This window comes from Heptranchias perlo, unplaced genomic scaffold (assembly GCF_035084215.1).
Source record: "Heptranchias perlo isolate sHepPer1 unplaced genomic scaffold, sHepPer1.hap1 HAP1_SCAFFOLD_63, whole genome shotgun sequence".
Lineage (NCBI taxonomy): Eukaryota > Metazoa > Chordata > Chondrichthyes > Hexanchiformes > Hexanchidae > Heptranchias > Heptranchias perlo.
This window is the reverse complement of record NW_027139655.1, coordinates 2,747,695-2,763,323: the sequence shown is the minus strand read 5'-3', so window position 1 is coordinate 2,763,323 and position 15,629 is coordinate 2,747,695.

The window sequence follows — 15,629 nt, the reverse complement described above, 5'->3', positions numbered from 1 at the left end:
CTCTGGAATCATTGTATTAAATCTCTAGTAAATAATAAAGGCAGACAAAATGGAAAAGGAGCGGGGTTAACCCCGATAATAAAAGATGACATAAAGACAGTAGTGAGAAAGGATCTTGGCTCGGAAGATCAGGGTGTAGAATCAGTATGTGTGGAGATAAGAAATAACAACGGGCAGAAAACACTGGTGGGAGTAGTTTACATGCCCCCTAACAGTAGTTATACTGTTGGACAGAGCATTAATCAAGTAATAAGAGGAGCTTGTAACAAAGTCACGGCAATAATGGTGGGGGACTTTAATCTTCAGAGAGACTGGACAAATCAAATTGGCAAAATTAGTTTGGAGGATGAGTTCGTGGAATGCATTTGGGACAGTTTCCTAGAACGATCGTATGTGGAACCAATCAGGGAACAGGCTATTTTAGATCATGTCTTGTGTAATGAGACAGAGTTAATTCGTAATCTGACAGGATGGGATCCTCTGGAGAAGTGTGATCGTAATATGATACAATTTCACATTGATTTCTAGAGTGACACACTTCAGTTCGAAACTAGAGTCTTAAACTTAATCAAAGCCAATTACATAGGTTTGATGGGCGAGTTGGCTCAGGTTAATTGAGAAATTAGATTAAAAGATATGATGGTCGATAAACAATGGCGATCATTTTAAGGAATGTGCAGGAAGGTGGCAGATGGAATATAATGTTTGGAAATGTGAGGTTATTCACTTTGGTAGGAAGAATAGAAAATAGAATATTTTTAAATGATGAGGAAATATTAAATGTTGGTGCTCAGAGGGATTGGGTTTCCTTCCACACGAAACACAAAAAGTTACCATGAAAGTACAGCAAGCAATTCTGATGGCAAAAGGTATGTTGTCCTTTATTGCAAGGGGGTTGGAGTACACGAGTAAGGAAGTCTTGCTGCAATTGTACAGGGCTTTGTTGACACCACATCTTCAGTACTGTGTACAATTTTCGTCTCTTTATCCAATAAAGGATGTACTTGCATTAGAGGTGGTGCAATGAAGGTTCACTAGATTGATTCCTGGCATGAGAAGATTGTCCTATTAGGAGAAATTGAGTAGAATGGGCCTATACTCTCTGGAGTTTAGAAGAATGAGAGGTAATCTCAGTGAAACATAAAAGATTCTGAGAGGGCTTGACAGTGTCGATGCTGAGAGGTTGTTTCCCCTGGCTGAAAAGTCTAGAACTATCAGGATAAGGGGTCAGACATTTAGGAAAAAGATGAGGAGGAATTTCTTCATTCAGAGGGCTGTGAATCTTTGGAATTCTCTGTCCCAGAGGGCTGTAGATGCTCAGTGGATGATTATATTTATGGCTGCGATCGATAGATTTTTGGAATCTCTAGGCGTTAAATTGAGCAGTGCCAGAAACCGGGCGTGGGTATCGTGATCTGCAATTTACTCGCGCCCGGTGTTTCCTTTGCAGGCAGGACGAGACATTTGTCCAGCCTCAGTACTTACCTGAATGCAGCGTTCCAAATCAGCGTTACCACGAGAATTCAAGGACATTCGCACTTCACACCAACAGGGGTAGCCCCAATCTCTTAAAGGCAGGCTGTCTATCTGAAAGCCAGTCAAAATGTCTCAAAGGTAGCTGGTACGTGTTATTTGCTAAAAAAATAACAGTGTGCTGTCTGCAGAGTCTGAACGGAGATCAGACATCACACACGTAAAACATAAATGCAGGTCCCATCCCTATGTTTACAAACTGTTGAATTATGTTAAAACATTGAATAAACATTGCGTATCACTAAATCCCACACCCTCCAATCTGCCGGTCCGAGTTGGTATCAGGCCTGCGAGAGTGAGAGCACAAAGGTTCGCTGATGTAGCACTAAAGGGTTTAGTGCAAGAGGTGGACAGAAGAAGGGGCACGTGGCCCTCCAGTTATATGTTCAAAAGGCAGTAGGGTGCGAAGTCAATGCCAGCCGCATAGCACCACGTAACATGAATGCAGTGCAGGAAGAAGTTCAATACTTTGACACGAGTAGGTCAAGGTGCGTGAGATCAACTCTCAAGTGTCAGCTCCTACCAATTGCACCACTAGCCGCATCGAGTGCTCCACGAACTATACCCCCCATCACCCACACACCATCAAATTCTTTCAATCAGTACTCAACACTTCCAATTAGGTGCTTCCATTTCACCGTCACACATTATCACTGTTGCAAGCCGCGCAACCACAACACACAGGTCACTGCACTCTGGCAGCTATTCAACCATGACAAGCACATCACCCAGACACACGTCCCGCTTTCATTGCAGGAAAAGGTGGCGCTTATGAGGAGGCAGCAAGTTTTTTAAAATTTATTTACAGGATGTGGGCGTCGCTGGCGAGGCAGGCATTTATTGCCCTTGAGAAGGTCGTGGTGAGCCGCCTTCTTGAATCGCTGCAGTCCTTGTGGTGACGGTTCTCCCACAGTGCTGTTAGGAAGGGAGTTCCCAGTGGTCTGCCCAGTTTTATTCTTAATATGACTTTTCGTAGCGAGATTTTACAACTGAGTGGCTTGCTAGACCATTTCAGAGGGCAATTAAGAATAAACCACATTGCTATGGGTCTGGAGTCACATATAGGCCAGACCAGATAAGAACGGCAGGTTTCCTTCCCTGAAAATCATTCGTGAACCAGATGGGGTTTTATGACAATCCGGTAGTTTCATGGCCACCATTACTGATACTAGCATTTTAATTCCACATTTCTATTTAATTAATTGAATTTAAATTCGCTAGCTGCTGTGATGGGATTTGAATTCATGGAGTCTGGATTTTCGTCTGGGCCTCTGAATTACTAGACCAGTAACATAACCACTATGCTACCGTACCCCAGTGGCAGTGGTATTCACCCCCTCGAGCCTGTTCTGCCATTCAATAAGGTAATTGTTGATCTGTGGCCAAACTCCATATACCAGCCTTGGCCCGATATCGCTTAATACCCTTGGATCACAGAAATCTATCAACTTCTGCTTTAAAATTCACAATTGAGCTAGCATCAACTGCCGTCTGGAGAAGAGCGTTCCAAACTTCTCCCACAAAAACATTTACAAATGCATCAGCAGCCAGTAACAATAATCCAGCAACTAATCTGTAAATCCTGCAAGGTCCTTTCAATAGCGCTGTTGGGGTTCCTCCAGGCACTCATGTTCAGATAGTCGTGGTTAAAGGCAATGTGGGCACCATTTTGGGGCCTAAGGAGTCCAGTAAGTGCCAAAAAAACGGGCGCCGCGTGTCCCAATTTATAGCCCGATTTGTATTTTGTCGATTCACTTACTTTCTCTCTCCGTCACAATCTTGACTGCAGGAGGTGCTGTGGCCCAGTTAAAGCTGTTTTTGACTATTTCTCCGCTGGTGGGGGAGTCCAGAACAAGGGGGCATAACGTTAAAATTAGAACCAGGCCGTTCAGGGGTGATGTCAGGAAGCACTTCTTCACACAAAGGGGAGTGGAAACCTGGAACTCTCTCCCTCAAAAGTTTGTAGAGGCTGGAGGTCAATTGGAAATTCCAAAACGGACATTGATAGATTTTTGTTAGGCAAAGGTATTAAGGGTTGTGGAACCAAGGCGGATCGATTGAGTTAAGATCAGCCATTATCTAAGTGAATGGCGGAACAGACTCGACGGACTGAATGGCCTAATCCTGTTCATGTGTTCCTATGCTGGAGACTCAGAGAGACTGATGATAAAGGGGCAGAAAGAAAGAGAGCGTCAGACAAAAAGAAAAGGAGTCACCGCGAAAAATAGAGAGCTTGGAGATCAGAGAATGAAAAATAACAAAGAGAAACGGAGTCCTCGGGAGATTCAGAAAGAGGGAGAGAGGAGAGAGGGAAACGGACAGAGAGTGGGAAAGAGAAACCGACAGCTCTTCCCCTTTCCCTCCACAAGGCTCTCGAGAAAGTGCAGACTGTTTCTATCGCAGCATAACTGCGGCTTAAAGTGCTCGGTTAGATCAGGCAGAGATTCTCTTTCTATAACGGGGGAGCAGCTGCATCTTAACATTGTGTCAGACACACACTATTTGACAAACAGGTATGACACTTGGTCTCCGTTTTTAGCAAATAACCAAAAAGGAATCATTTTTTGAATTTGATCCAGAAATATTGAGGTTGATTTAATGATGCCAATGGAGGATTGGATAAGTTATGGAGATGTGGAGCTGTGTCCTCTCCTCATTGGGCAGACTGATCCTGGGTTTGTACCTCCACAGATTCGACTTTTCCCATCCTGTCCCTTACTGTCATGATGCACTGGTTCAGTTCTCAGTACTGAAACTGGGGGCCTTCCCCGAGATCAGATGCTGTCACTCTGAGATCTTCATGTACATTGTACCTTCAATCCTATTCATATATTGAGATCTGGAGCGTGGCTCATTCATACAGGTGGATTTAGATTTCATTCCATACTCGTGTTAGCTGTGGTTCAGTGGGAGCACAATAGCTTCTGAACCAGAGGGTTGTGTGTTATAAGCCCGTTAGAGCGCTGGTATTCAGTGTCTCAACAAATATATGGCAAGGGACCAGATGAACCTTTGACCCCTTCACCTCACCTCCTCACGAAGGAACCGTCTGGGTTTAACCTCCCAGCCCTTGTCTGGAAGTGAATGATGCCGAATATTGCTCGCTGAACTGTCTAACATCTCCCAGTTCAGATTGAATGAGTTCACCTCACCGATCATTAATTAGGATGCCCACAAGCCACTGAGTGAATGGATTAACGCTTTCTAAAAAACCTTCAAAGAAGTCAGACAGCAAATCATGCACAATAATGTTTTATTGACTTGGAAATCATAATTACCGTTGTTTAAACATTGAGTACACCAATAATAAGTACACATAAACAGTGGTAGACAGGGTCATGTATCAATCCTAACAACATAATTAATAGGCTGATGCTTAACACAATGAATAACCGATTGTAAAATCAGATGAGAGTATCACCATAATTCAGCATGAGCTGGATCACTGATTATTACATTATAATTTAGATCAGTGTCTGGCACGACTGCAGACTGGTAAGCTAAATTTAGGATTCACTATTCAGCTATCTGACAATTTAACCTCATTAGATCGCCAGTCCAGAGAAGAGATTAGAGAATAAATTCACATCGGGCGTTAGAGCAAAACGGGCGACAGCGAATTGGCAGCTCGTTTTTCACTCCGCCTGATTTTATATTCCATTTACTGCTGCTTCCCCAGATGAGATGTTAAGCCAGGGCCCCCTTCGTTTCAGTGGATGTAACCGTGGAGCCCCATTCTGGATCCTTCCTGTCTGTACATTGACCCAGCGTCCCACGGCAGCCCAGACTGAGCCTCACCCTGGGCCCTTCCTGTCTGTACATTGACCCAGCGTCCCACGGCAGCCCAGACTGAGCCCCACCCTGGGCCCTTCCTGTCTGTACATTGACCCAGTGTCCCACTGCAGCTCAGACTGAGTCCCACCCTGGGCCCTTCCTGTCTGCACATTGACCAAGTGTCCCACTGCAGCCCAGACTGAGCCCCAACCTGGGCCCTTCCTGTCTGTACATTGATCCAGTGTCCCACTGCAGCCCAGACTGAGCCCCACCCTGGGCCCTTCCTGTCTGTACATTGACCCAGTGTCCCACTGCACCCCAGACTGAGACCCACCCTGGGCCCTTCCTGTCTGTACATTGACCCAGTTTCCCTCTGCAGCCCAGACTGAGTCCCACCCTGGGCCCTCCCTGTCTGTACATTGACCCAGTGTCCCACTGCAGCCCAGACTGAGCCCCACCCTGGGCCCTTCCTGTCTGAACAGTGACCCAGTGTCTCACTGCAGCCCAGACTGAGCCCCACCCTGGGCCCTTCCTGTCTGTTCATTGACCTAGTGTCCCACTGCAGCCCAGACTGATCCCCACCCTGGGCCCTTCCTGTTTTTCATTGACCCAGTGCCCCACTGCAGCCCAGACTGAGCCCCACCCTGGGCCCTTCCTGTCTGTACATTGACCCAGTGTCCCAATGCAGCCCAGACTGATCCCCACCCTGGGCCCTTCCTGTTTTTCATTGACCCAGTGTCCCACTGCAGCCGAGACCCAGCCCCATCCTGGGCCCTTCCTGTCTGTACATTGACCCAGTGTCCCACTGCAGCCCAGACTGAGTCCCACCCTGGGCCCTCCCTGTCTGTACATTGACCTAGTGTCCCACTGCAGCCCAGACTGAGCCCCACCCTGGGCCCTTCCTGTCTGTACAGTGACCCAGTGTCTCACTGCAGCCCAGACTGAGCCCCACCCTGGGCCCTTCCTGTCTGTTCATTGACCTAGTGTCCCACTGCAGCCCAGACTGATCCCCACCCTGGGCCCTTCCTGTTTTTCATTGACCCAGTGCCCCACTGCAGCCCAGACTGAGCCCCACCCTGGGCCCTTCCTGTCTGTACATTGACCCAGTGTCCCAAAGCAGCCCAGACTGATCCCCACCCTGGGCCCTTCCTGTTTTTCATTGACCCAGTTTCCCACTGCAGCCCAGACCCAGCCCCATCCTGGGCCCTTCCTGTCTGTACATTGACCCAGTGTCCCACTGCAGCCCAGACTGAGCCCCACCCTGGGCCCTTCCTGTCTGTACATTGACCCAGTGCCCCACTGCAGCCCAGACTGAGCCGCACACTGGGCCCTTCCTGTCTGTACATTGACCCAGTGTCCCACTGCAGACCAGACTGAGCCCCACCCTGGGCCCTTCCTGTCTGTACATTGACCCAGTATTCCACTGCAGCCAAGACTGAGCCCCAGCCTGGGCCCTTCCTGTCTGTACATTGACCCAGTGTCCCACTGCAGCCCAGACTGATCCCGACCCTGGGCCCTTCCTGTTTTTCATTGACCCAGTGTCCCACTGCAGCCAAGACCCAGCCCCACCCTGGGCCCTTCCTGTCTGCACATTGACCCAGTGTCTCACTGCAGCCCAGACTGAGCCCCACCCTGGGCCCTTCCTGTCTGTACATTGACCCAGTGTCCCACTGCAGCCCAGACTGAGCCCCACCCTGGGCCCTTCCTGTCTGTACATTGACCCAGTGTCCCACTGCAGCCCAGACTGAGCCCCACCCTGGGCCCTTCCTGTCTGTATAGTGACCCAGTGTCTCACTGCAGCCCAGACTGAGCCCCACCCTGGGCCCTTCCTGTCTGTTCATTGACCCAGTGTCCCACTGCAGCCCAGACTGAGCCCCACCCTGGGCCCTTCCTGTCTGTACATTGACCCAGTGTCCCAATGCAGCCCAGACTGATCCCCACCCTGGGCCCTTCCTGTTTTTCATTGACCCAGTGTCCCACTGCAGCCCAGACCCAGCCCCATCCTGGGCCCTTCCTGTCTGTACATTGAACCAGTGTCCCACTGCAGCCCAGACTGAGCCCCACCCTGGGCCCTTCCTGTCTGAACAGTGACCCAGTGTCTCACTGCAGCCCAGACTGAGCCCCACCCTGGGCCCTCCCTGTCTGTACATTGACCCAGTGTCCCACTGCAGCCCAGACTGAGCCCCACCCTGGGCCCTTCCTGTCTGAACAGTGACCCAGTGTCTCACTGCAGCCCAGACTGAGCCCCACCCTGGGCCCTTCCTGTCTGTTCATTGACCTAGTGTCCCACTGCAGCCCAGACTGATCCCCACCCTGGGCCCTTCCTGTTTTTCATTGACCCAGTGCCCCACTGCAGCCCAGACTGAGCCCCACCCTGGGCCCTTCCTGTCTGTACATTGACCCAGTGTCCCAATGCAGCCCAGACTGATCCCCACCCTGGGCCCTTCCTGTTTTTCATTGACCCAGTGTCCCACTGCAGCCGAGACCCAGCCCCATCCTGGGCCCTTCCTGTCTGTACATTGACCCAGTGTCCCACTGCAGCCCAGACTGAGTCCCACCCTGGGCCCTCCCTGTCTGTACATTGACCTAGTGTCCCACTGCAGCCCAGACTGAGCCCCACCCTGGGCCCTTCCTGTCTGTACAGTGACCCAGTGTCTCACTGCAGCCCAGACTGAGCCCCACCCTGGGCCCTTCCTGTCTGTTCATTGACCTAGTGTCCCACTGCAGCCCAGACTGATCCCCACCCTGGGCCCTTCCTGTTTTTCATTGACCCAGTGCCCCACTGCAGCCCAGACTGAGCCCCACCCTGGGCCCTTCCTGTCTGTACATTGACCCAGTGTCCCAATGCAGCCCAGACTGATCCCCACCCTGGGCCCTTCCTGTTTTTCATTGACCCAGTTTCCCACTGCAGCCCAGACCCAGCCCCATCCTGGGCCCTTCCTGTCTGTACATTGACCCAGTGTCCCACTGCAGCCCAGACTGAGCCCCACCCTGGGCCCTTCCTGTCTGTACATTGACCCAGTGCCCCACTGCAGCCCAGACTGAGCCGCACACTGGGCCCTTCCTGTCTGTACATTGACCCAGTGTCCCACTGCAGACCAGACTGAGCCCCACCCTGGGCCCTTCCTGTCTGTACATTGACCCAGTATTCCACTGCAGCCAAGACTGAGCCCCAGCCTGGGCCCTTCCTGTCTGTACATTGACCCAGTGTCCCACTGCAGCCCAGACTGATCCCGACCCTGGGCCCTTCCTGTTTTTCATTGACCCAGTGTCCCACTGCAGCCAAGACCCAGCCCCACCCTGGGCCCTTCCTGTCTGCACATTGACCCAGTGTCTCACTGCAGCCCAGACTGAGCCCCACCCTGGGCCCTTCCTGTCTGTACATTGACCCAGTGTCCCACTGCAGCCCAGACTGAGCCCCACCCTGGGCCCTTCCTGTCTGTACATTGACCCAGTGTCCCACTGCAGCCCAGACTGAGCCCCACCCTGGGCCCTTCCTGTCTGTACAGTGACACAGTGTCTCACTGCAGCCCAGACTGATCCCCACCCTGGGCCCTTCCTGTTTTTCATTGACCCAGTGCCCCACTGCAGCCCAGACTGAGCCCCACCCTGGGCCCTTCCTGTCTGTACATTGACCCAGTGTCCCAAAGCAGCCCAGACTGATCCCCACCCTGGGCCCTTCCTGTTTTTCATTGACCCAGTTTCCCACTGCAGCCCAGACCCAGCCCCATCCTGGGCCCTTCCTGTCTGTACATTGACCCAGTGTCCCACTGCAGCCCAGACTGAGCCCCACCCTGGGCCCTTCCTGTCTGTACATTGACCCAGTGCCCCACTGCAGCCCAGACTGAGCCGCACACTGGGCCCTTCCTGTCTGTACATTGACCCAGTGTCCCACTGCAGACCAGACTGATCCCGACCCTGGGCCCTTCCTGTTTTTCATTGACCCAGTGTCCCACTGCAGCCAAGACCCAGCCCCACCCTGGGCCCTTCCTGTCTGCACATTGACCCAGTGTCTCACTGCAGCCCAGACTGAGCCCCACCCTGGGCCCTTCCTGTCTGTACATTGACCCAGTGTCCCACTGCAGCCCAGACTGAGCCCCACCCTGGGCCCTTCCTGTCTGTACATTGACCCAGTGTCCCACTGCAGCCCAGACTGAGCCCCACCCTGGGCCCTTCCTGTCTGTATAGTGACCCAGTGTCTCACTGCAGCCCAGACTGAGCCCCACCCTGGGCCCTTCCTGTCTGTTCATTGACCCAGTGTCCCACTGCAGCCCAGACTGAGCCCCACCCTGGGCCCTTCCTGTCTGTACATTGACCCAGTGTCCCAATGCAGCCCAGACTGATCCCCACCCTGGGCCCTTCCTGTTTTTCATTGACCCAGTGTCCCACTGCAGCCCAGACCCAGCCCCATCCTGGGCCCTTCCTGTCTGTACATTGAACCAGTGTCCCACTGCAGCCCAGACTGAGCCCCACCCTGGGCCCTTCCTGTCTGAACAGTGACCCAGTGTCTCACTGCAGCCCAGACTGAGCCCCACCCTGGGCCCTCCCTGTCTGTACATTGACCCAGTGTCCCACTGCAGCCCAGACTGAGCCCCACCCTGGGCCCTTCCTGTCTGAACAGTGACCCAGTGTCTCACTGCAGCCCAGACTGAGCCCCACCCTGGGCCCTTCCTGTCTGTTCATTGACCTAGTGTCCCACTGCAGCCCAGACTGATCCCCACCCTGGGCCCTTCCTGTTTTTCATTGACCCAGTGCCCCACTGCAGCCCAGACTGAGCCCCACCCTGGGCCCTTCCTGTCTGTACATTGACCCAGTGTCCCAATGCAGCCCAGACTGATCCCCACCCTGGGCCCTTCCTGTTTTTCATTGACCCAGTGTCCCACTGCAGCCGAGACCCAGCCCCATCCTGGGCCCTTCCTGTCTGTACATTGACCCAGTGTCCCACTGCAGCCCAGACTGAGTCCCACCCTGGGCCCTCCCTGTCTGTACATTGACCTAGTGTCCCACTGCAGCCCAGACTGAGCCCCACCCTGGGCCCTTCCTGTCTGTACAGTGACCCAGTGTCTCACTGCAGCCCAGACTGAGCCCCACCCTGGGCCCTTCCTGTCTGTTCATTGACCTAGTGTCCCACTGCAGCCCAGACTGATCCCCACCCTGGGCCCTTCCTGTTTTTCATTGACCCAGTGCCCCACTGCAGCCCAGACTGAGCCCCACCCTGGGCCCTTCCTGTCTGTACATTGACCCAGTGTCCCAATGCAGCCCAGACTGATCCCCACCCTGGGCCCTTCCTGTTTTTCATTGACCCAGTTTCCCACTGCAGCCCAGACCCAGCCCCATCCTGGGCCCTTCCTGTCTGTACATTGACCCAGTGTCCCACTGCAGCCCAGACTGAGCCCCACCCTGGGCCCTTCCTGTCTGTACATTGACCCAGTGCCCCACTGCAGCCCAGACTGAGCCGCACACTGGGCCCTTCCTGTCTGTACATTGACCCAGTGTCCCACTGCAGACCAGACTGAGCCCCACCCTGGGCCCTTCCTGTCTGTACATTGACCCAGTATTCCACTGCAGCCAAGACTGAGCCCCAGCCTGGGCCCTTCCTGTCTGTACATTGACCCAGTGTCCCACTGCAGCCCAGACTGATCCCGACCCTGGGCCCTTCCTGTTTTTCATTGACCCAGTGTCCCACTGCAGCCAAGACCCAGCCCCACCCTGGGCCCTTCCTGTCTGCACATTGACCCAGTGTCTCACTGCAGCCCAGACTGAGCCCCACCCTGGGCCCTTCCTGTCTGTACATTGACCCAGTGTCCCACTGCAGCCCAGACTGAGCCCCACCCTGGGCCCTTCCTGTCTGTACATTGACCCAGTGTCCCACTGCAGCCCAGACTGAGCCCCACCCTGGGCCCTTCCTGTCTGTACAGTGACACAGTGTCTCACTGCAGCCCAGACTGAGCCCCACCCTGGGCCCTTCCTGTCTGTTCATTGACCCAGTGTCCCACTGCAGCCCAGACTGAGCCCCACCCTGGGCCCTTCCTGTCTGTACATTGACCCAGTGTCCCAATGCAGCCCAGACTGATCCCCACCCTGGGCCCTTCCTGTTTTTCATTGACCCAGTGTCCCACTGCAGCCCAGACCCAGCCCTATCCTGGGCCCTTCCTGTCTGTACATTGACCCAGTGTCCCACTGCAGCCCAGACTGAGCCCCACCCTGGGCCCTTCCTGTCTGTACATTGACCCAGTGCCCTACTGCAGCCCAGACTGAGCCGCACACTGGGCCCTTCCTCTCTGTACATTGACCCATTGTCCCACTGCAGCCCAGACTGATCCCCACCCTGGGCCCTTCCTGTTTTTCATTGACCCAGTGTCCCACTGCAGCCCAGACTGATCCCCACCCTGGGCCCTTCCTGTTTTTCATTGACCCAGTGCCCCACTGCAGCCCAGACTGAGCCCCACCCTGGGCCCTTCCTGTCTGTACATTGACCCAGTGTCCCAATGCAGCCCAGACTGATCCCCACCCTGGGCCCTTCCTGTTTTTCATTGACCCAGTTTCCCACTGCAGCCCAGACCCAGCCCCATCCTGGGCCCTTCCTGTCTGTACATTGACCCAGTGTCCCACTGCAGCCCAGACTGAGCCCCACCCTGGGCCCTTCCTGTCTGTACATTGACCCAGTGCCCCACTGCAGCCCAGACTGAGCCGCACACTGGGCCCTTCCTGTCTGTACATTGACCCAGTGTCCCACTGCAGACCAGACTGAGCCCCACCCTGGGCCCTTCCTGTCTGTACATTGACCCAGTATTCCACTGCAGCCAAGACTGAGCCCCAGCCTGGGCCCTTCCTGTCTGTACATTGACCCAGTGTCCCACTGCAGCCCAGACTGATCCCGACCCTGGGCCCTTCCTGTTTTTCATTGACCCAGTGTCCCACTGCAGCCAAGACCCAGCCCCACCCTGGGCCCTTCCTGTCTGCACATTGACCCAGTGTCTCACTGCAGCCCAGACTGAGCCCCACCCTGGGCCCTTCCTGTCTGTACATTGACCCAGTGTCCCACTGCAGCCCAGACTGAGCCCCACCCTGGGCCCTTCCTGTCTGTACATTGACCCAGTGTCCCACTGCAGCCCAGACTGAGCCCCACCCTGGGCCCTTCCTGTCTGTACAGTGACCCAGTGTCTCACTGCAGCCCAGACTGAGCCCCACCCTGGGCCCTTCCTGTCTGTTCATTGACCCAGTGTCCCACTGCAGCCCAGACTGAGCCCCACCCTGGGCCCTTCCTGTCTGTACATTGACCCAGTGTCCCAATGCAGCCCAGACTGATCCCCACCCTGGGCCCTTCCTGTTTTTCATTGACCCAGTGTCCCACTGCAGCCCAGACCCAGCCCCATCCTGGGCCCTTCCTGTCTGTACATTGAACCAGTGTCCCACTGCAGCCCAGACTGAGCCCCACCCTGGGCCCTTCCTGTTTTTCATTGATCCAGTGCCCCACTGCAGCCCAGACTGAGCCCCACCCTGGGCCCTTCCTGTCTGTACATTGACCCAGTGTCCCAATGCAGCCCAGACTGATCCCCACCCTGGGCCCTCCCTGTTTTTCATTGACCCAGTGTCCCACTGCAGCCCAGACCCAGCCCTATCCTGGGCCCTTCCTGTCTGTACATTGACCCAGTGTCCCACTGCAGCCCAGACTGAGCCCCACCCTGGGCCCTTCCTGTCTGTACATTGACCCAGTGCCCTACTGCAGCCCAGACTGAGCCGCACACTGGGCCCTTCCTCTCTGTACATTGACCCAGTGTCCCACTGCAGCCCAGACTGATCCCCACCCTGGGCCCTTCCTGTTTTTCATTGACCCAGTGTCCCACTGCAGCCCAGACCCAGCCCTACCCTGGGCCCTTCCTGTCTGCACATTGACCCAGTGTTCCACTGCAGCCCAGACTGAGCCCCACCCTGGGCCCTTCCTGTCTGTACACTGACCCAGTGTCCCACTGCAGACCAGACTGAGCCCCACCCTGGACACTTCCTGTCTGGACATTGACCCAGTATCCCACTGCAGCCCAGACTCAGCCCCAGCCTGGGCCCTTCCTGTCTGTACATTGACCCAGTGTCCCACTGCAGCCCAGACTGATCCCCACCCTGGGCCCTTCCTGTTTTTCATTGACCCAGTGTCCCACTGCAGTCAAGACCCAGCCCCACCCTGGGCCCTTCCTGTCTGCACATTGACCCAGTGTCTCACTGCAGCCCAGACTGAGCCCCACCCTGGGCCCTTCCTGTCTGTACATTGACCCAGTGTCCCACTGCAGCCCAGACTGAGCCCCACCCTGGGCCCTTCCTGTCTGTACATTGACCCAGTGTCCCACTGCAGCCCAGACTGAGTCCCACCCTGGGCCCTTCCTGTCTGTACATTGACCCAGTGTCCCACTCCAGCCCAGACTGAGCCCCACCCTGGGCCCTTCCTGTCTGTACATTGACCCAGTGTCCCACTGCAGCCCAGACTGAGCCCCACCCTGGGCCCTTCCTGTCTGTACATTGACCCAGTGTCCCACTCCAGCCCAGACTGAGCCCCACCCTGGGCCCTTCCTGTCTGTACATTGACCCAGTTTCCCACTGCAGCCCAGACTGAGCCCCACCCTGGGCCCTTCCTGTCTGTACATTGACCCAGTGTCCCACTGCAGCCCAGACTGAGCCCCACTCTGGGCCCTTCCTGTCTGTACATTTACCCAGTGTCCCACTGCAGCCCAGACTGAGCCCCACCATGGGCCCTTGCTGTCTGTACATTGACCCAGTGCCCCATTGGGGACCATCCAGCCCCGGATATCCGGCAGAATCAGCGCTGGGGGACCGGGTGACTGAGTCTCGTGACCCTGTCGCTGGGCCTCTGACGTCACAATGGGAGACGACGCTCGCTCAGCTCGAGCTGGAAACCGTTAAAGGGCCGTTCGGATTTCAACCTGGAGCGCGGCCGATTAAAGGGGAGGGACAGAGAATCGGCCAAAAATGTTCATATCATGAGACCAGGAATGGTTATAAATTGAAATGTTCATATAATGAGACCAGGAATGGTTATAAATTGAAATATTCATATAATGAGACCAGGAATGGTTATAAATTGAAATGTTCATATAATGAGACAAGGAATGGTTATGAATTGAAATGTTCACACTCCCACACTCAGTCCTGGTCTGGATTCCCGCAGTGACTCCAGGTGTCTCTTTCCGTTTGAACTGAACTGATTCTCCCCCAGCCTGAAACAGATTAAAGATTAAACAGGAAATAAACAGATTGAACAACAGTGTGAACAACAGGGAGACTGGGGTTAATATTTCAATAATAATTACAGACAAATATTACCCATAAAAGGGATTGAATCCTATTGATATTTTATTTATTACATTAAACATTCACACAATCACTCACCAGATCCGCTCCAGACTCCTGCGGGTCAGTGTGTGGGAGCGGAGAGCGGGGACAGATCGGTCTGTGAAGGAGTTTAATCCCAGATTCAGACCCGTCAGTGACCGGATTGTACTGAGAGCGGAGACGAGATCCTCCGTACAAGAATCTGTGAGTTCGACATCATCCAGACCGAGGATCAGAGAGAGAGAAATAACAGGAATCAGGGTAAATCCCCAGAGTTTATTAATAACACTATTACTGATACTAATAATAATGTACAGTGTTTATTAATAACACTATTACTGATGCTAATAATAATGTAGATTATTAGTTGCACTATTGCTGATACTAATAATAATGTATAGTGTTTATTATTAACACTATTAGTGCTACTACTAATAATGTGCAATGTTTATTAATAACACTATTACTGACACTTTTATCCCTATCACCCTGCAAACTCATTCTCTTCAATACATGTCCAATTACCTTTTGAAATTTCCTTTCAGGAAGTGCGTTCCAGATCTTCAAAAATATCTGTATGAAAATATTTCTCCTGATTTCCCCTCTGGTTCGTTTGAAATTATGTTAAATCGATGACCTCTGGTCACTGACCAATTTGCCAAAGGAAACAGTTTCTCCCTATTTGCTCTGTCAAAACCCCTCATAATTTTGAACACCTCTATTTGATCTCCCCATAACCTTCTCTGCTCTAAGGAGAACAATCCCAGCTTCTCCAATCTCTCCGCATAACTCAAGTCCCTCACCCCTGGTATCTTTCTGGTAAATCTTCTCTGCACCCTCTTCAAGGCCTTGACATACTTCCTAAAGTGTGGTGCCCAGAATTGTACACAATACTCCAGCTGGGGCCTAACCAGTGATTTGTAAAGGTTTATCTTGGCTTCTTTTTTTTTGTATTCAATGTCCCTATTTACTGAGCCAAT